The sequence below is a fragment of the Loxodonta africana genome, chromosome 7, assembly GCF_030014295.1.
Source record: "Loxodonta africana isolate mLoxAfr1 chromosome 7, mLoxAfr1.hap2, whole genome shotgun sequence".
Taxonomy (NCBI): domain Eukaryota; kingdom Metazoa; phylum Chordata; class Mammalia; order Proboscidea; family Elephantidae; genus Loxodonta; species Loxodonta africana.
In genome coordinates, this window is record NC_087348.1 from 110162509 (window position 1) to 110185861 (window position 23353).

A 23353-nucleotide genomic window follows, 5' to 3' on the forward strand; every position below is an offset into this window, starting at 1 on the left:
TAGCTTACTTATACATGTGAAGGGAATGATGGACTTAGAAAATCAGTATTTGTTAAGCTTCACGGTAGTAATTGATTCAGGTAAGAAACTTCAGTGAAAGTTGAAATTTTTTAAACATCAATTAGGAAGTTAAGTTTGATGGCTCCAGTCAGTCTCTCACAAAAAAACCCATCTACACCTTGCTAAAAAAAAAAAAAAACTACACACTACCAATTACTCTCCCCCTAATGAGACAGCCCACTCTCTCTGTCCACTCTCTCTTTTCATGTCCATTTCGCCAGCTTCTAACCCCCTCCACCCTCTCACCTCCCGTCCAGGCAGGAGATGCCAACATAGTCTCAAGTGTCCACCTGATCCAAGAAGCTCACTCCCTACCAGCATCCCTCTCCAACCCATTGTCCAGTCCAATCCATGTCTGAAGAGTTGGCTTTGGGAATGGTTCCTGTCCTGGGCCAACAGAAGGTCTGGGGGCCATGACCACTGGGGTCCTTCTAGTCTCAGTCAGACCATTAAGTCTGGTCTTTTTATGAGAATTTGGGGTCTGCATCCCACTGCTTTCCTGCTCCTTCGGGGGTTCTCTGTTGTGTTCTCTGTCAGGACAGTCATTGGTTGTAGCCGGGCACCTTCTAGTTCTTCTGGTCTCAGGATGATGTAGACTCTGGTTCACGTGGCCCTTTCTGTCTCTAGGGCTCCTAATTGCCTTGTGTCCTTGGTGTTCTTCATTCTCCTTTGATCCAGGTGGGTTGAGACCAATTGATGCATCTTAGATGGCTGCTTGCTAGTGTTTAAGATCCCAGACACCACTCTTCAAAGTGGGATGCAGAATGTTTTCTTAATAGATTTTATTATGCCAATTGACTTAGATGTCCCCTGAAACCATGGTCCCCAGACCCCTGCCCCTGCTATGCAGGTCTTTGAAGCATTCAGTTTATTCAGGAAACCTCTTTGCTTTTGGTTTAGTCCAAGTGTGCTGTCTTTCCCTTCACCTAAAGTAGTTCTTATCTACTATATAATTAGTGAATGCCCCTCTCACACCCTCCCTCCCTCCCCCATCTCATAACCACAAAAGAGTGTTTTCTTCTCAGTTTAAACTATTTCTCAAGTTGTTATAATAGTGGTCTTATACAATATTTGTCCTTTTGCAACTGACTAATTTCACTCAGCATAATGCCTTCCAGGTTCCTCCATGTTATGAAATGTTTCAGAGATTCCTCACTGTTCTTTATTGATGCATAGTATTCCATTGTGTGAATATATCGTAATTTATTTATCCATTCATCTGTTGATGGGCACCTTGGTTGCTTCCATCTTCTTGGCTATTGTAAACAGTGCTGCAATAAATGTGGGTATGCATATATCTGTTCATGTAAAGGCTCTTATTTCTCTAGGATGTATTCCAAGGAGTGGGATTGCTGGATCGTATGTATGGTCGTTCTATTTCTAGCTTTTTAAGGAAGCACCAAATCGATTTTCAAAGTGGTTGTATCATTTGACATTCCCACCAGCAGTGTAGAAGTGTTCCAATCTCTCCACAGTCTCTCCAACATTTATTATTTTGGGTTTTTTCGATTAATGGCAGCCTTGTTGGAGTGAGATGAAACCTCACTGTAGTTTTGATCTGCATTTCTCTAATGGGTAATGATCGTGAACATTTCCTCATATATCTTTTAGCTACCTGAACGTCTTGTTTAGTGAAGTGTCTGTTCATAGCATTTGCCCATTTTTTAATTGGGTTATTTGTCTTGTTACAGTTTAGTTTTTGCAGTATTATGTAGATTTTAGAGATCAAGCACTGATCGGAAATGTCATAGCTAAAAACTTTTTCCCAGTCTGTAGGTAATCTTTTTACTCTTTTGGTGAAGTCTTTGGATGAGCATAAGTGTTTGATTTTTAGGAGCTCCCAGTTATTTAGTTTTTCTTCTACATTCTTTATAATGTTTTCTATACTGTTTATGCCATGTATTAGGGCTCTTAATGTTGTCCCTATTTTTTCTTCCATGATCTTTACCGTTTTAGGTTTTATATTTAGGTCTTTGATCGTGACTTTCTTTTAACATCTACCTTATGTGGAGTTTGATGAGCATCTTGGATAGATATCTTCTCATCTTTCACAATATCAGGGAAGTTTTCTGCCAACAAATCCTCAACAATTTTCTCTGTATTTTCTGTTATTCCTCCCTTTCCTGGTACTCCAATCACTTGTAGGTTATTTCTCTTGATACAGTCCCACATGATTCTTAAGGTTCTTCATTTTTTTTAATTCTTTTATCTGATTTTTCTGATTTATCTTCGAGCTCAGAAATTCTAGCTTCTACTTGCTCAGTTCTGCTCCTCTGACTTTTTGTTGAGGTATCTAATTCTGTAATTTTATTGTTAATCTTCTGAATTTATGATTGCTGTCTGTTTATGGCTTTTTCCAGCTTATTAATCTTTTCATTATGTTCCTGAATAATCTTTCTAATTTCTTCAGTTGCTTTATGTGTGTGTTTCTTGGCTTGTTCTGTATATTGCCTCAGTTCCTTTCTGATGTCTTGCAGGGTTCAGTATATTAAACTTTTGTATTCTGGCTCTGGTAATTGCAGGAATGCACTTTCATCTAGAAGATCCCTGGATTCTTTGTTTTGAGAGCCTGTTGAGGTGATCATGGTCTGTTTCTTTACGTGACTTGATATTGACTGTTGTCTCCAAGCCATCTATAAGTTACTGTGTTAGTTTATGCTTGCTTACTGTGTCATAGCTGCTTGCTTTGTTTTGTTTTGGTGTACCCCTATGGGTTTATATTTATATTTTTAATATCTGCCTATTTATATTAAAAACCATGATTCACATTGGACCCCCACTTTTAATCTAATATCATAGAGTTTATGCTACGTTTCTTCTCCATATTTGTCATTCTATTCTTTTACAGTGAGAAATCAGACTTCACAATATATTTATTTATTTATTCAACCTTAAAATATACAGAGAATGTTTCATAAAGTCTAACTCATACCACTGAGAAAAACAAACTTGCCAACCAGAGTTTTAGCCAGTGCTCAAATGTTACTTACTTTCTGCCCTCTACTCCCCTCCCCTTAAAAAAAAAAAAAAAAATTTTTTTTTTCTTAGGGTAGTTATATTATTCATGAGAAATAGAGTTAGGCTTATTTGTTTCTGTTCATATCCCATGTTTTTCTTCCTTATCCTTATTGATTTTATTTTTTTGTTTTGTGTCAGATCCTATTTAAATTAATGCTTATACGTGTCAAGCAATTTTTGTAATCAAATGCTATTTTTTTCTAGCTTTTACATTACTATCCTTTAGGATCGAGGACTTTAAAGTAGATTTTCAAGTTGACTACAGTGAGTTGATGATGCCAAATTTCAAAATAATAGGCAAGAGCTATAGTAAGTACCTGAACAATAAGGTCACGTTGAATTTGACTTGAGATGTGTCTCACATGTTTACTTGGTGCAGTGACTAAGCGTCTTCTCATTTCAAGAAGAAATACTTAGATGTGGACTTTCAGCTCCAACTTATATTTTCCCTAAATTGCCTACTTTATAACATTAACTTTATAACATTAACATTAGTAGAGGTATAATAAGGCTATGTGTATACCTAGAAAATACAGAGTAACACCTTGATTTTGTATAATTTCAAATTGTTTGGGGAAGATTTTACAGACATTCAGTTGAAAAAATTACACTTGTCTTCTTTAAATCACTGCAGACTACTTACTAACAAAGCTGCCTTCCACTCCAGGAAAGGGGTATTTTATTAATCAAACTGATAAAAGCTTCTGTTTGTTGATGTATTTTCCTTCCCAAATCTAGAATCCTGGCCTTGGAATTTCATGCAATTATTTTCCCCCTAAGGCTATAATTTTAAAAGAAAAAAATAACCTGCTCTATCTTTCCACTGAGAAACTAATAAGAAGGCATGACCTAAGCTGAAGCTTGTAGGATTGAAGTTAGATGTACCAGAAAATTTATTAGAGACTTAGAGAAACCTTCAGCATCTTCCAGCCAAAACCTTTTCATTTTAGAGTTAAGGAAAACAAGGCAAGGAGAGTTTAAATGGCTTACTGAATACTACATACGTAAGGTTAACTCTGTTGTTTAAACACCATTATACCAACTCCCTATCCAGTGCTCTGTAAATTTACTGATGTTGTTGCTAAACATTTAAAGGAGGCATCAGAAGAGTTTATGTAGTCCACATTTATTGAAATCACCGCACTGAAACATACAAATATACATATTTAACATGGTCCACTTTAAAGGCAGAAGAGTGAGATGGGATACTTCAACAAGTTGTATATGTGTATACAATTATCTCCTTTAAATTTCTCCTGAAGATCTAGCATGATATTAGGTACAAACTAGGCTCTCAATAACAACTTTTGAAGGGATAATTAAAACCTTCTTTTCAGGGAATGATTATAACCAACTACTAAGTTGAATTATATTCATTCAAAGATAATTGAGTGAACAACACTTACTTCTACAAAATGGGAGCAGGGAATGGGGAATGAGTTGCTTTCCTTCTAAAAACTAATTTGATCCTTAACTGATAATTCAATATTGCCTTATCCTTTTCATGCTTCCATTTCATCACCTGTAAAATGAGTAAAAATAGTACCCATATGATTAAATTTCTAAGAATTAAATAAAAATAATGAATATGTATATTGTACTAAGAACTCTGCCTGACCGACAGTGACATAATGTGCTTATGCACTGTTAATATTAGGTTGTTTTTATTACAATAAAAATGCATTATTCTTGGAATTCTGCCTGATTTTGGGTTCCCCCTTAATTATTGCAAACTATGTGATCTTAGGAATACCATTACCTCTCGGAACTTATTTCCTCATCTTTGAAGTGGTATAATGGTCCTTATGACACAGGGTTGTTATAAAGACAAATAAAATAATTATAGGTGAATTTTCAGCTTAGTACTTACTATATTGTTAGAACTTAATAGTATGGATTTTATTCTATTTCCCTATTCCACCCACAGGCATGCATTTATATAGAGAGCAGTTTTTTAATAGTCAGTCCTAAAGATTCAGTTGTGAGGACAGAAAGGGTTCCTAAAATCTTTTAAGACAGGGTATATTCACACATTTATAAAATGTCAAACTAAAAAGGAAACAAGGTAAATACTATATCAATCTTTATAAAAGAAGAAAAGGATAACTTTGGAAATTACAGACTTACCAGCTTAGTAAACTAAGTAAACAATAGTAGACTATACAATTTATAGGAAATATAGCAGAACCTTTGAGAGAGTACTACTACATTGTTAAAGAAAATGTTGAAAGCCTGGGAAGGTTCAAAAGTAAGATCAATGAAGACATTTTATTTCAATGTTCCTTGGAATTTATGTTCCAAGGAGGGAATGAAAATGGCAGATGTGAGGATATCAGTAAGGGAGGAAACAAAGAAGGGAGGGAAGAATCAAGTAAAACTCCATGGTATAGAGCTCTAAAGAGGAGAAATGCTCATTTAAGTCACAGTCAAAGTCAGAGGCAGAAAACTAGGAAGGAACAGGCAATTTATCAGGTATTTCCTATGAGCCACTATGTTAAACATGAACTAACTCCATGTAACTCATTTAAGCTTTGAGCCACACTCAGTAGAACATCACAAAATGCATTTACATCTTTGTGGTAGTTTCTGGAGAAGGAAAAAAAAACTGAATAAATATTATAATTATAAAATTAAATATACTGCAAAGCTTCTTAGAAATACATTCTCCCCATCTCTTGTTCTCAACGTAGCTTGCAAACAGCAGTTAATCAAAACTCCCCCCCCAAATCCCAGATCACTTAAACTTGCTCAGAAATCCAGTTCACAGTCTAAATCAATCTTTATTACGCATCTAAAGTTGGTCTCCTTGTGGGATTATTTGATGAAGGCCTGGATTCCCCCTTAACTGTCAGCTCAACAACAGGGATCATTTCAGGTTTGCCACCACAACACATAAAAAAATATGTTTACGTCATGTGTGGGACAAAGAACTTGGTTTGGCCTCAGTCTCTGGTTCTTGAGAATAGCCTTTAGAATTCCCAAATAAACAAGGTACTCTTTGTTTTCTAAAATAGCCAGGCAACACTTAGACAGCGTAGATGAGGTGGGATCCCCTAATACCATCGTGGCAACAGACCTCAGAAAGGGACAGGGCGTGGTCCAGTTAATCATGCATATTCGTTAGTTGGATAGATCATAACTATGCATTAAGGCCCCAGTCATATATATTCATTGAGGTTCCAGTGACTAAGGGGCCTTGGACTTTGAAACTCTCTTTTTTGTCTTTCCGGAGTGGTGAGAACATCAATGCACAGGAGAGTGTGGCGCTTCCCTGGGGACAATGAAAGTCTCTTGCTGCAACCTCTCCCAGATCTTGCCTGATGCATCTTTCTTGTATCCTTTCTGGCCCACTTTGCCACCAGTGCACCTTTGCCTGGTTATAATAAACAGGTAACTGTAAGTATAAGTAAGTAGTCTCTGTGAGTTCTGTGAGTCATTCTAGTGAATTATTGAATCCACTGAGGATAGGAAGAGAAAATGCCATGTGGTACCTGGTGTCAGAAGTGGAGAAGTAGAAAAGTGGGGATATGAGTTATCTTCACATTTTGGGAATTAGCTACTTCTGAAAATAATTAGGCAGTGAAAACCTTATGAATAGCAGTGGAACACTGTCTGATATAGTGCCAGAAGATAAGGCCCTCAGGTTGGAAGGCACTTAAAAGACAACTGGAGAAGAGGAACCTCTTCAATGTAGCCGACCTTAATGACGGGGATGGAGTCAAGATTTCAGGACCTTCATTTGCTGAAGTGGCATGACGCAAGATGAGAAGAAACAGCTGCAAACATTCATTAGTAATAAGAATGTGGTATGTTGGAAGTATGAATCTAGCAAAATTGGAAATTGTCAATAATGAAATGGACAGCATAAAAATTGATATCCAAGGCATTAGTGAGCTAAAATGGACTGATATTGGCCATTTTGAATCAGACAATCATATGGTCTACTATGCTGGGAATGACAACTTGAAAAGGAATGGCACTGCATTCATAGTCAAAAAGAAAATTTCAAGATCTATCCTAATGTATATAATATATATATCCTAAAGTATATTTTATATATATATCCTAAAGTATATTTTATATATATATCCTAAAGTATATTTTATATATATATATATATAAGATTTATCCTAAAGTACAATGCTGTGAGTGATAGGATAATATCCATACACCTACAAGGAAGACCAGCTAATATGACTATTATTCAAATGCATGCATGAACCACTAAGGCCAAAGATGAAGAAATTGAACATTTTTACCAACTTCTCCGGCCTGAAATTGATCAAACATACAATAAGGTTGCATTGATCATTACTGGTAATTGGAATGTGAAAGTTGGAAACAAAGAATAATTGGTAGTTGAAAAATATGGTGTGTGTGATATAAATGAGGCCAGAGTTCGAATGATAGAATTTTGCAAGATCAATGACTTCATCGTAACTACCTTTTTTCAACAACATAAATGGTGACTATACACCTGGACCTTACCAGCTGGAATATACAGGAATCAAATCCGCTACATTTGTGGAAAGAGATGATGGAGAACCTCAGTATTATCAGTCAGGGCAAGGCCAGAGGCTGACTGTGGAACAGACCATCAATTGGTCTTATGGAAGTTCAAGTTGAAGCTGAAGAAAATTAGAAAAAGTCCAGGATAACCAAAATACCACCTTGAGTATATATCCCACCTGAATTCAGAGACCATCTCAAGAAAAGATTTGACGTGTTGAACACTAATGACCAAAGACCAGACGAGTTGTGGAATGACATCAAGGACATCATACGTGAAGAAAGCAAGAGGTTGTTAAAGACAGGAAAGAAAAGACCAAAACTGATATCAGAAGAGCCTCTAAAACTTGCTCTTGAATGTCGAGTACCTAAAGCAAGAAGAGGAAATGTTGAAATAAAAGAGCTGAACAGAAGATTTTAAAAGGGGGTTCAAGAAGACAAAGTATCATAAGGACATGTGCAAAGACCTGGAGTTCGAAAACCAAAAGGGAAGAACACACTCAGCTTTTCTCAAGCTGAAAGAACCGAAGATAAAATTTAAGCCTCCAGTTTCAATATTGACAGATTCTACCAGGAAAATATTAAACAACTCAAGAAGCATCAAAAGAAGATGGAAGGAATACACAGAGTCACTATATCAAAAATAATTGGTCAACATTCAACCATTTCAGGAGGTAGCATTTAATTAGGAACCAACGATACTGAAGGAAGAAGTCCAAGCTGCACTGAAGACATTGGCAAAAAACAAGGCTCTAGGAATTGAAGGAGTAACAGTCAAGAACTTTCAAGGAACAGACTCAGTGCTGGAGGTGCTCACTCATCTATGCCAAGAAATTTGGAAGACACCTACCTGGCCAATTGACTGGAAGAGATCCATATTTATGCCTATTCCAAAAGAGGTGATCCAATTGAATGAAGAAATTATCAAACAATATCATTAATATCACAGGCAAATAAAATTTTGCTGAAGATCATTCAAAAGCAGCTACTCAGCATATTGACAGGGAACTGCCAGATATTCAAGCGGGATTCAGGAGAACCAGGGATATCATTGCTGATGACAGATGAACCCTGGCTGAAAGCAGAGAATACCAGAAGATATTCATCTGTGTTTTATTTGACAATACAAAGACATTTGACTATGTGAATCATAACAAATTATGGATAACATTGCAAAGAAAAGGAATTCCAGAGCACTTAATTGAGGAACCTGTACATAAATCAAGATGCAGTCATTCAAACAGAACAAGGGGGTACTATGCGTTTTAAAGTCAGGAAAGGTGTGTGTCGGAGTTGTATCATTTCACCATACTTATTCAGTCTGGATGCTGAGCAAATAATCTGAGAAACTAGATTATATGAAGAAGAACAAGGCACCAGGATTGGAGAAATACTCATTAGTAACCTGCATTATAGAGATAACACAACCTTACTTGCTGAAAGTGAAGAGAATTTGAAGCACTTACTGAAGAAGGTCAAAGACTACAGCCTTCTATATGGATTACACCTCAACATAAAAAAAAAAAAGAAACAAAAATCCTCACAACTGGACCAATAAACAACATCATGATAAATGGAGAAAGGATTGAAGATGTCAAGGATTTCATTTTACTTGGATCCATAATCAACATCCATGGAAGCAACAGTCACAAAATCAAATGGTGAATTGCACTGAACAAATCTGCTGCAAAAGACCTCTTTACAGCGTTAAAAAGAAAAATGTCACCTTGAAGACTAAGGTGCACCTGACCCAAGTCACGGTGTTTTCAACTGCCTTATATACTTGCTAAAGCTGGATGATGAACAAGGAAGACCGAAGAAGAATCAATGCCTTTGAATTATGATGTTGGCAAAAAATATTGAATATACCATGGACTACTAAAAGAACGAACAAATTTGTCTTAGAAGAAGTACAGCCAGAATGCTCCTTAGAAGCAAGGATGGTGAGACTTCAGGGTGGTCTCACATAGTTTGGACATGTTATGAGGATGGATCAGTCCCTGAAGAGGGACATCATGCTTGGTGAAGTAGAGGGTCGGTGGAAGAGAGGAAGACCCTCAAGAAGATGGATTGACAACAAGGACTGTGAGGATGGCACAGGAGTGAACAGTGTTTCATCCTGTGGTATACAGGGTTGCTCTGAGTTGGAACTGACTTGATGCCACCTAACAACAACAGGTTATTATAAATGTACCTCACATATGGACTTACTTTGTTCTTTTTATCTCCTGACAAAGGTGGGTGCCTCATGGGGAACTCATCTGTTTTGTTCCCAGCTACATCTCCAACATGTAGTAGAGTGGCTAGTTTGAGACAAAAGGTATTTATCAAATAAACAACCCTTAAGTTGCACTCTCTTACTCATTTTTTGGTTTCTATACCCCAAAAGAAAAAAATGAAGATTCTGGGACACACCCAGCAAAGGAAATAGCTTTTCTATGGAAAGGTTTTGTGTCAGGAAGAGGTGAGAGCAGTCCTCAAGGAAATTGGAGACACTACTTTTATCAAAGAAATGTATATTTATGCACTGATTTCATAAGTGTTTATTAACTAGCGAAGTGATTAGTAGTGTCTCTATCTCAGCATCCTCTGGAAAGTTACAGTATTTTAGTACAGGCAAGACATTCACATAACATTTTCTTATAAACATGAAAAAAATTATAAATTAGAAAGAAATTTAATTCACTTGATTTCACAAGACAGCTTGTCCTAATGCCAAAGGAGCTGTACATTTAGCAAAGGCTAGGGATGCTCATATGTAGAGATTATCATGGACTAGAGAAGTCAGGGAAGCCTAATGGGACAGGTGATTAACTCAATACCTGATGCTAAACCTTACTTTGAGAAAGTTACTGACAATAGCTTTTTTTTATATTTTGTGGCATGTTATTAAAAATATCCTATCTCCATTGTCCTCTAATTCATATACAAATTGACACTTGTTATTTAATAATAGGAAACCCTGGTGGTATAGTGGTTAAGAGCTATGGCTGCTAACCAAAAGGTCGGCAGTTTGAATCCACCAGGTGCTCCTTGAAAACCCTGTGAGGCAGTTCTACTCTATCCTACCAGGTCACTATGAGTTGGAATCGACTCAACAACAGAAGGTTTGGTTTTTTGGGTTATTTAATAGCAATTACTGATTACAATAATAAAATATTGTATGTTAACTTTATTCAGTTGTTCATCATTCAACAGTTATATGTTAGGCAGTTACAATATGCAAGCCACTATTTAAGTGCTAATTATAGAACAGTGACTAAAACAGATATAGACCCTCAGCTCATGAAGCTCTCACATTTCAGTGGATGACATATTTAACACAAAGGTAAAGAAACATAAGATATCATTACTTCTTATGCTACATTCCACAAAGGAAAAAAACTGGTTAATAAGAAACAGAGTACCATGAGTGGGTGTTTTAGTGACATTAGTGTGCAATGGCACTCTTTTAAGGAATTACATTTGGTTGATATCTGAAAAGTGAGAAAAAACTAGCCATGTGAACTGCTGTGGGAAGAGATTTCCGGGTAACAGAATAACAAATGCAAAGTCCTAGATGTGGAAAAAGGCTTAATTGTGTAAGGGAAAGAAAAAAAGTTGGTGTGGCCAGAGTGCAATGATCCAGTTGTGGAAAGGTATGAGATGGGTTTGGAGAAGTAGAAAGAAATTGGAACAAAATGGGGTTCTGTAAACCATGAAAAGATACTAGATTTTATTTGAAGAGCAATAGAAACAACTGTAGGATTTTAAACACAGAAGAATAAAGAAGTGGCATAGTACAGTTTGTACTTTTGAAGATCATCTGGACTGCTGGAGAATGGATTCCAGAAGGGACATATGGTATCACAGAGCCTGGCTAGGAGACAACAGACTGCAGATGACCATAGTGAGATGATAGCTACCTGGACATTTGTGGGACTTTGGAGATGGGCAGTAGTGAATGGCTTAGAAGTATCGAGACCCACATCTATTCAATCCCAACCAAGGAGTATGGTTGCTACACGATAGCATGGGGTAGAATGGGTATTGAGGGACAACCATAATGTCCACTACAGTATATATAAAAATATTTTCAGATAAAGGGAAAGGATATGATTAAGTTACTCTAAAAGAAAAAACAACACCCGTTAGGAAGAAAGTAGAAGGCATTCACGTTAATATAAATAAACAGAATTTTATAACTTTCAATCACAGTAGGAGCTGGTTTATACAGTAGGAACACCTATCAGCATCTTATCAGGTATTTGTGTTCAGTGGAGCACAGCTTTAGAGTAACCTAGAATTCTTACGTGCAATAAATAAGTGGGCTTGAATTTTCTTTCCAAATCAAAGATTATTTAAAGACAATATTGCACAATATTCTATCACTAAAGCAGTAACACTGTGCATGCCTGAGAGGCCAGATAATTAAGAAAATTTAAACATTTAATTAACAGTTGTCTATTTTTTCACATACCATACTTACAGTCTGTCAGTAATGTAGTGAATATGATGAATGTCACTTTTTTTTTTTTCTTCTTGGGCTAAGTTTACTCACTATCAGTGAAATTTGTGCTCTTGAGTTATAAGGAGTTACTTACTGCCACAAATTCTGCACAGGAAGCATATTGGTATGCTCCTTTCTGAAGACACCATCTCATTTGAATATATAAAATCACTTTGCCAATATATAAGATTGATGATCTAAGAGTAGAAGACATAGAATCCATATCCTTCCTCATACTCTGCTCTGTTCAATAAACTTAGACTATATATTTCCTTCCTTATCTGTCTCTCAAGTTCATGTCAATGAATACAAGACAGTATGTAGAAGAATTAGCACAAATCCAATACTAAAAAAATCAGCTGATGGCTCTTATCTCTTAATAAGTGAGTCACTAAGGGCATCTTAAAATGGAGGAACATCAAATGGTCTTAATACCAAATGATTCATTTCCCTTACTTCCATGTCATTCTACCATATCCTAAAGTAATTAATCCAGAAATTTAAAGCTAAGCTTCATCAAAAATAATAATTAACAATAGTTTTCATTTACATTTTCAAGTATTCAGATATCAAATCTGTGAGGTGACAAAGGATTATTATACTATTTTACCAAAAAGTACCCAAAGATCAGAGAGGATAATTAACTTGCCCTATATGCATTTTTTTTTATATGCAAAGACCTGGCATTAGAAAACCAAAAGGAAAGAACATGCTCAGCGTTTCTCAACCTGATATATCTGAAGAAAAAAAAATCAAGTCTCAAGTTGCAATATTGAAGGATTCTATAGGCAAAATATTGAATGATGCAGGAAGCATCAGAAGAAGGTGGAAGGAATATACAAAGTCACTCATCCAAAAAGAATTGGTTGACATTCACGCATTTCTGGAGGTAGCATATGATCGAGATCTGATGGTATTGAAGAAAGAGGTCCAAGTTGCACTGAAGGCATTGGTAAAAAACAAGGCTCCAGAAATTGACTGAATACCAGTTGAGAAGTTTCGACAAATGGATGCAGTGCTGGAGGTGCTTGCTGGTCTATGCCTACAAATTTGGAAGACAATAACTGGATCAACCTCCTGGAAGAAATTTATATTTGTGTCCATTTCAAAGAAAGGTGATCCAGCAGAATGTGGAAGTTATCAAATAGTGTCGTTAGTATCACAGCAAGAAAAATTTTGCTGAAGATAATTAAAAAATGGTTGGAGCAATACATTGACAGGGAACTGCCAGAAATTCAGTCCTGATTAAGAAGAGGGTGTGGAAAGAGGAATATCGTTGCTGATGTCAAATGGCTCTTGGCTGAAAGCAGAAAATACCAGAAGGATGTTTACTTGCGTTTTATTAACTATGCAAAAACATAAACTGCATGGATCGTAACAAATTACAGATAACATTGCAAAGAATGGGAATTCCAGAATCCTCCTTATAAATGAGGGTGGTGAGACTTCCTTGCATGTACTTTGGACATGTTATCAGGAGGTACCAGACATTATGCGTGGTAAAGCAGAGGCTCAACAGAAGAACCTCAATAAGATGGACTAACACAGTGGCTGCAACAATGGGTTCAAATGTAGCAATGATTATGAGGATGGCATGGGACTAGGCATTGTTTTGTTCTGTTGTACATAGGGTTCCTATGAGTCAGAGCAAACTCTACTGCACCTAACAGCAACAGGCCACAGAGAAGCTCCATCTCCTCAGTTGAAGGGACAAGGGAGATAAGAATCCTGATTTTCAGAAGGAAACTCTTGTTCTCCCAAAGATAGGTTGATTTAGGATCTGTGTAGCCTAAACCTTATACAATGTGTATGTGCAAGGCGGTTCAGGGTAGTATACAGGAAAGCCCTCAAAAAAAAAAAAAAATACAAATGTTGATTCCAACTCATGGAGACCTCATATGACAGAGACTTCAGTGACACCAATGATCAGAGTGCCACACCTGCCATGCCTACTTGGATGTATCAAAACAAAACAAAAATTCAGGACACAGTGAACAAAAATACGATAAATAAATATAATAACTTCTTGAAGCGTCGGAGACAAAAGTCAATATCAAATCGTATAAAGAAGCAGGAAAAGATGGCTCTAGCAATCTACCAAAATAAAGAACCTGAAAACCTTCAGGAGGAAGAAAAGGCAACGGAACTACCTGATAAAGAATTCAAAAGACTGATACACAGAGATCTTCAAGAGATCAAGAAGATCAGGCAAAACACAGGTAACACCAACGAATATATAGATAAAGCAATAGAAGAATTCAGGAAAATATAAGAACAAAAAGACAGAATAAACAGGCTGCTAGAAGCCATACAAAAAATGTGCATAAAAATCCGAAAGATTGACAATAAAATTTCAGAATTAGACAACTCATTAGAAGGTCATAGGAGCAGAATAGAGACAATGGGAGTCAGAATTAGTAACGGTGAAGATAAATCCCTTGACACCAATTTGTTTGGTGAAAAATCAGAAAAAAGAATAAAGAAAAATTAAGAAAGCCTAAGAATTATGTGGAATACTATTAATGGGGGGAAAAATATAAGTAATCAAAATACCAGAATGGGGGGGGTAACAGAAAACACAGAGAGAATTGTTGAAGATTTGCTAATAGAAAACTTCCCTAATATCATGAAAGATGAGAAGATACCTATCCAAGAAGCTCAATGAATCCCATAGAGCATAGACCACCCAAAGAAATCACTAAGACATATCAAAATCAAACCTGTCAAAAGCAAAGACAAAGAAAGCATCCTGAAAGCAACTATGAATAAATGAAAAGTCACCTACAAAGGAGAACTAATAACACTAAGCTTTGATTTCTCAGCAGAAACCATCAAACAAGAAGGCAACAGGATGACATATACAAAGCCTTGAGGAAAAAAAAAAATTGCCAGCCAAGAATTATATTTCCACAAAATTATCTCTCAAATTTAATGGTGAAATTAAGTCATGTCCAGAATAACAGAAATTTAGGGGATTTGTAAAAACCAGACCAAAATTAAAAGAAATATTAAAGGCAGTCTTCAGGTTAGAGGACCAACAAGATTAGATAACAACCCAGGACTAGGACACAGGACAGATCAACCAGATACCAACTCAGATAGGGAATTCACAGAAACAAAACAAAGCTAAAAGACTGAAAATAGAGAACCAGAGATGTCAATATATAAATGACAACAAAGTCAAAACAAAAAGAAACAATAAATGGTATAATCTTCAAATTATCATATGAAGAGTAAGTCCAGGCAATATCAAGAAATAAAAGACTGGTTTAAACTTTTTTTTCTTTTAAACTTAGAAAAATAAAGGTAAATTTCAAGGTAATCACAAAGGAAGCTAACAAACCAAACCATCAAATTAAAAAAGAAGCAAACATAAAGACTCAGCAGACACAAGATCAGGAATAACAAAATAGATGAAAAGAAAAGTACTTGAACAAAAAGAACTCAATACAGAAAATTAAACAGAACAAAGAAACCGTCAACACCACACACACACACACAAAATACAACAAAATGACGGCAGTAACCTCATATCTATCAAAAAAAAATTTTTTTTTTTTTCAATAATTAACCAAAAAAAAAACCCTCTTTGCTATCAAGTTGATTCCAACTCATAGAGACCTTATAGGACAGAGTAGAACTGCCCCATAGGGTTTCCAAGGAGGGCCTGGTAGATTTGAATTGCTAACCTTTTGGTTAGCAGCCATAGCTCTTAACCACTATGCCACCAGCGTTTCCTATCAATAATTACACTGAATGTAAATGGCCTAAATCCACCAGGAAAGAGACAGAGAGTAGCAGAATGGATTTAAAAAACAAAACAAAAAACATGATCCATCTATATGCTGTCTACAAGAGAGAACACCTTAGACACAGAGACATAAACTAAAACTTAAAGAACGTAAAAATATATATATATATATCAAGCAAACAATAACCAAGAAAGAGCAGGAGTGGTAATACTAATCTCCAATAAAATGGACTTTAAAGCAAAATCCATCACAAAGGATAAGGAAGAACATTGTATAATGATTAAAGGCTCTATGCACCAGGAAGACATAACCATAATAAATATATACACACCCAATGACAGGGCTCTAAAATACATAAAACAAACTCTAACAGCATTGAAAAGAGAAATAGACAGTTCCACAATAATAGTGGGAGACTTCAACACACCACTTTCAGTGAAAGACAGAATATTTAGAAAAAAACTCAGTAAAGATACAGAAGATCTAAATGCCACAATCAACCAACTTGATCTCATAGACATATTCCACCCAATAGCAGCAAAATATACATTCTTTTCCAATGCATATGGAACATTCTCCAGAATAGACCACATTTTAGGTCACAGAGCAAGGCTTAACAAAATCCAAAACATCGAAATAATACAAAGCATTTTCCCTGATCACAGCACCATAAAAGTAGAAATCAATAACAGGAACAGTAAGAAAAAAAAAAAAATCAAATACATGGAAACTGAACAACATCTTGCTTAAAAACTACTGGGTAAGAGAATTAATCAAGGATGGAATAAAAAAATTCATAGACTCAAATGAGAATGAAAATACATCTTACCAAAACCTCTGGGACACAGCAAAAAAAAACAGGGCTTAGAGGTCAAATTATAGCAATAAATGCACATATCAAATAGGAAGAAGGGGCCCAAATCAAAACATTAATCCTACAACTTGAACACATAGAAAGAGAGCAGCAAAAGGAGCCCTCAGACACCAGAAGAACGGAGATAATTACGATTAGAGCAGAAATAAGTGGAATAGAAAAACAATTTGAAAGAATCAACAACAGTCAGAGTGAGAACATTCCAGAAGTCGCCAGCTCCGGCGCTGACGGGTGTGGACCCCAGACGTCGCTGGGACTCCTCCCGCGCTCGGCGGTGGCACCAGCCCATCCGCTCCCCTCCCCTCCCGCCTCCGCCTCGACCCCTGTGACCACGCGCCGCACTTCATCCCAGTCCCCGGCGAGCAGCGTTGGGTTTATGTCTTTATTTGACGAAAACTAGCTGTTGCGCAGCCACTGGTACCTGTATTGGGGAAACACAGCATACAAGCAAGAAGCTTACAGCCTCAGTGGCGAAAATTTTTTCATGTCAGAGACCGAGAACTCTTGCAGTCGTTTATGTCATCCCTTCTTCTCCAGACAGAAGATACCAAAAAGTTGCAATCAAAGATCTCTTCATTTTATTGATAAAGCCACTAATAAGCCAAAATGTCTGTCAACGTCAACGGCAGTGTGTCAGACCAGTTCTATCGCTACAAGATGCCCTGTCTGATTGCCAAGGTTGAGGGCAAAGGAAATGGAATCAAGACAGTTATAGTCAACATGGTTGACGTTGCAAAGGCGCTTAATCGGCCTCCAACGTATCCCACCAAATATTTTGGTTGTGAGCTGGGAGCACAGACCCAGTTTGATGTTAAGAATGACCGTTACATTGTCAATGGATCTCATGAGGCAAATAAGCTGCAAGACATGTTGGATGGATTCATCAGAAAATTTGTTCCCTGTCCCGAGTGTGAGAACCCTGAAACAGATCTGCATGTCAATCCAATGAAGCAAACAATAGGTAATTCTTGTAAAGCCTGTGGCTATCGAGGCATGCTGGACACACACCATAAACTCTGCACCTTCATTCTCAAAAACCCACCTGAGAATAGTGACAGTGGTACAGGAAAGAAAGAAAAAGAAAAGAAAAACAGAAAGGGCAAAGACAAGGAAAATGGCTCCGTGTCAAGCAGTGAGACACCACCACCCCCACCTCCAAATGAAATCAGTCCTCCTCCCCATGCTGTGGAAAAAGAGGAGGATGATGACTGGGGTGAGGATACCACCTAGGAAGCTCAGAGACGCAGAATGGATGAAATCAGTGACCATGGAAAAGTTCTGACCCTCAGTGATGACTTGGAGAGGACTGTTGAAGAGCGCTTCAATATCCTTTTTGATTTTGTTAAGAAAAAGAAAGATGAGGGTGTTATCGATTCGTCTGACAAAGAGACTGTTGCTGAGCAGAAAGGCTGGATGTCAAAGCCATGGGCCCTCTTGTTTTGACTGAAGTTCTTTTTTATGGAGACGATTAGGGAACAAATCAAGAAATACAGGCGCCATTTCCTACGATTTTGTCACAACAACAAAAAAGCTCAGCGGTACCTTCTTCATGGTTTGGAGTGTGTGGTGGCAATGCATCAAGCCCAGCTCTTTTCCAAGATTCCACATATTTTGAAGGAGATGTATGATGCAGACCTTTTGGAGGAGGAGGTTATCATCAGCTGGTCAGAAAAGGCCTCTAAGAAGTATGTCTCAAAAGAACTTGCCAAAGAGATTCGTGTCAAAGCGGAGCTGTTTATAAAATGGTTGAAGGAGGCAGAGGAGGAATCTTCTGGTGGTGAAGAGAAAGACGAAGATGAGAATATTGAGGTGGTGTATTCAAAGACTGCCAGTGTTCCTAAAGTTGAAACTGTGAAGTCTGACAACAAGGATGACGACATTGATATTGATGCCATTTAAAGTGATGGATGCAACCTAGCTTAACAGTATAATGCTGCAAAATTTTCTGCGTTATCAGCCAGAAGTGCAACATGTATGTGCCAAAGCTGCAATGGCTTAACATCATGCTACACTTTATACTAAAAACGTTATATTGTGAGTGGTCTGTAATTAGCCTAATGCGACATGTAAGGAGTCCATACACATCCAGAGCAGATATAAAAAAGAAAAAGCAGATATAGTGGAATTCAAATTCTCATAATCTGAGTTTTGTTCACAGAGGTTGTCTTAATAGAGTAATTCTTCACTTTGCTCTATTCAACTATCAAAATTTACTGTTTCAGACACCTATGTTACTTGATTAAAGCAATTTTAAAATTAAAAAAAAAAAACAAAAAAGAATGAACAAGATCAAAATCTGGTTCTTTGAAAAGATGAACAAAATTGACAAACCATTGGCCAAAATGACAAAAGGAAAACAGGAGAGGAAGCAAATAACCTGAAAATGAGACAGGTAATATCACAACAGACCCAACTGAAATGTAAAAGAACATAACAGAATACTATGAAAAATTGTACTCCAACAAATTAGAAAACCTAGAGGAAATGGACAAATCTCTAGAAATACACTACCTACCTGAACTAATACAAACTGAGGTAGGAAAACTAAACAGACCCATAATAAAAGAAGAGATTGAAGAGGTAATTAAAAAAAAACTCCCAACAACAACAAAAAACCCTGGCCAGACAGCTTCCCTGGAGAATTCTACCAAACTTTCAGTGAAGAGCTAACACCACTATTACTGAAGATATTTCAGAGCATAGAATATGAAAGAATACTCCTGAACCCATTCTATGATTGTGAAAATGTCAATACCAAAGCCAGGCAAACAAACCACACACACGCACACACACACACAATACAGAAAAATATCCCTCATGAGTATAGATGCAAAAATTCTCAACAAAATTCTAGCCAACAGAATTCAACAGCATATCAAAATAATAATAATGCATCATGGTCAAGTGGGATTCATACCAGGTATGCAGGGATGGTTTAGCATCAGAAAATCAAACAATGTAATTCACCACATAAATAAAATGAAACAAAAGAACCACATGATCTTATCAACTAATGCAGAAAAAGCATTTGACAAACTCCAATACCCATTCATGATAAAAAAAAAAAAACAACTCTCAGCAAAATAGGAATAGAGGGGAAATCACACGACATAATAAAGGGCATTTATACAAAACAACAGCCAACATCATTTTAAACGGAGAAAGACTGAAAACATTCCCCTAGTGAACCTGATCCAGATAAAGATGCTCTTTATCACTACTCTTATTCAACATTGTGCTGAAAGTCCTAGCTAGAGCAAGAAAAAGAAATAAAGCGCATCCAAATTGGAAAGGAAGAGGTAAAACTATCCCTGTTCACAGATGATATGATCTTATACACAGAAAACCACAAAGAATCCACAAGAAAGCTGCTGGGACTAGTAGAAGATTTCAGCAATGTAGCAGCAGGATACAAGGTTAACATACAAAAATCAGTTGGATTCCTCTACACCAAAAAAGAGAACTTGGAAAAGGGAATCACCAAATCAATACCATTTGCAATAGCCTTCAAGAAGATGAAATACTTAGGAATAAATCTAACCAGAGGCATAAAAGACATACACAAAGAAAATTACAAAACACTACTGCAAGAAGCCAACAGAGACCTACATAAGTGGAAAAATACACATTTCAACGTTGTGAAAATGTCAATTCTAGCCAAAGTGATCAACAGATACAATGCAATCGCTATCCAAATTCCAACAGCATTCTTTAACAAGGTGGAGAAACAAATCACCAGCTTTATATGGAAAGGGAAGAGGCCCCAGATAAGTAAGGTATTACTGAAGAAGAGCAAAGTGGGAGGCCTCACACTACCTTATTTTAGAATCTATTACGCAGCCACTGTAGTCAAAACGGCCTGGTATTGGTATAACAGACAGATAGACCAATGGAACAGAATTGAGAACTCAGATATATATCCATCCATCTGTGAGCAGGTGATATTTGACAAAGGTCCAAAGTTCATTAAATGTGGAAAAGACAGTCTCTTTAACAAATGATACTGGCATAACTGGATGTCCATCTGTAAAAAAAGAAACAAGATCCATACCTCACACTACACACAAAAACTAGCTCAAAATGAATCAAAGACCTAAATATAAAATCTAAAAAGATAAAGGTCGTGGGGAAAAAAAAAAAAAAGGGACAATGCTAGGTGCCCTAACACATGACATAAGTAATATGCAAACCATAACTAACAATGCACAAGCATCAGAAAGAAACTAGATAACTGGGAACTCATTAAAATTAAACACTTATTCTCCTCAAAAGAATTAACCAAAAGAGTAAAACGAGAACGTAAAAGACTGGGAGAAAAATTTTGGCTATGACATGTCCTACAAGAGTATAATCTCTAAAATCTACAAAATACTTCAACACCTCAATAATAAGACAAATAATCCAATTTAAAAAATGGGCAAAGGATATGAACAGACAATTCACCAAAGAAGGCATTCAGGTGACCAACAGACACATAAGGAAATGCTGGTGATTAAAAAAATTAGCCATTAAATCAAAAAAACCAAAACCAAACCCACTGCCATCAAGTCGGTTCTGACTCAGCAACCCTATAGGACAGAGTAGAACCACCTGGTAGTTTCCAAGGAGCGCCTGGTGGACCTGAACTGCTGACCTCTTGGCTAGTAGCCATAGCACATAAGCACTACACCACCAGGGTTTCCTATTAGCCATTCCACCCACTGCCATTAGGGTAATGCAGATCAAAACTACACTGAGATACCATCTCACTTCAACATTATTGGCACTAATCCAAAAATCACAAAATAACAAATGTTGGAGAGGTTATGGGGAGATTGGAACTCTTATGCCCTGCTGGTGGGAATTTAAAATGTTACAAATACTTTGGAAAAAGATATGGTACTTTCTTAAATAGCTAGAAATAGAAATACCATGTGATCCAGCAATCCTGCTCCTAGGAATATACCCTAGATGCCAACTATCTACCTACCTACCTACCTACGCACCTAACTACCTACCTACCTACATACCTATCTGCCTACCTACCATCTATCTATATCTATCTATCTATCTATCTATCTATCTATCTATCTATCTATCTATCTATCTATCTATCTATCTATCTATCTATCTATCTATCTATCATCTATCTATCATCTATCTATCATCTATCATCTGTCATCATCTACCTATCTCTCTCTCTACCCATCTCTCTCTCTACCTATCATCTATCTATTTATCAAGATGTTAGGATTTTGATGACTGCCATTACCTTGGGCTCCCGGAATTCTTCCAATAGATGATTGTTTTCCCACCACGAACACAAGATGGAAGCCAAACATATCTGCTCTGTGTGCTGCTTGGCTACCAACCATGATGACATTCTGTATGTTGCATGAGCAATCAGGAAATATGATTCCCTGGGTAAGTAACTAGAATGTAGTATGGCTTTTGCTGTCTAATATAAGTAGGTTGGAAAACTGACTCATGTGCTAACTGGCTATACTTTCCCTGTGCATATGAAACAGTATTGAGTACATGAGCTACTCTTGCTATAATTTTATTCATGATAAATTGAAATACAATGAAGTGAATTTGATGGTCTAAGGTCACTTGTTAGGCCAAAACCAGGTTTAGGATCCTAATCTCTTGAATAAAAAAAAATCTCTTGACCCTTTGTCTAATCCTTTTCAGGGTCTCATGCTCCTTTTTAGATATTTTTTTTAAATCTGAAAAGGACCAACATTGTGAATTTTCAGTCATTTAGATTCTCTCTGTTATTTGTGAGTTGAATAAGTTTCATTAATGCCAATTGCAGCATTAGTAAAGTAAGGACAAATCATGTCACAGTGTTATGAGAATTGTAAATAAAATTTGATAAAGTGTCTGGAATAGTGTTTAAGGAGCCCTGGTAGCACAGTGGTAAGTGCTTGGCTATTAACCAGAAGGTCAGCAGTTCGAATCTACCAGCTACTCCTCAGGAGAAAGATGTGGTAGTCTGTTTCCATAAAGATTGCAATCTTGGAAACCCTATGGTACAGTTCTACTCTGTCCTATAGGGTTGCTATGAGTTGGAACTGACTAGATAGTGACCAGTTTGAGTTTATTTATTTTGATTGGAATACTGTTTAGGTATACTCATGTTGGCTTATCTTCTTTAATATTTGTATAGAACTTTAAAATATTTGCATAATATTTTCATTGCTTTGTCTCTAACTGTTTATTTTAATTCTGTTGTCATCAGTATCATCTGATGCGCCAACCAGAGTGATACACTGCACTATATTCTGTGATTTTATTTGTTTGTAAGGCCCAGCATATTCTCAAATCCTGAAACTGAGCTCCGCACCAAGTAGATGAGCAATACCCTAGGATTTTTTTTTTTTTTCATATAGGCATTCTCCTCTCTCCTCTGCCAGACAACACACGTAACAGTGTCATTATAATGAGCTCAATTTTGACCTGCCCCTGCTTAAAGCCAAAATACATAAATACATCCTCCCTCTGGCAGAGTAATATCTATTAAGAGCCCAGGCAAGAAGAGCTGAGGCTTATCCCTCTCCCTGCTTCATAAACAATAGACAGGTATAGCTTTCAGAAGATTCAAATGTATCCCCAGAGGCGCTCTTCTTTCAGGTAAAAGTTGGGTTTCCTTAACTTCCCTAAAAGTTT

The 23353-nt window shown here is 36.8% G+C and overlaps 1 pseudogene; it reads left to right on the forward strand.

Moving 5' to 3' along the window:
• Positions 1–17047: 17047 nt before the first annotated feature.
• On the forward strand, positions 17048–18785 carry LOC100653951 (eukaryotic translation initiation factor 5-like; annotated as a pseudogene).
• Positions 18786–23353: the final 4568 nt, after the last annotated feature.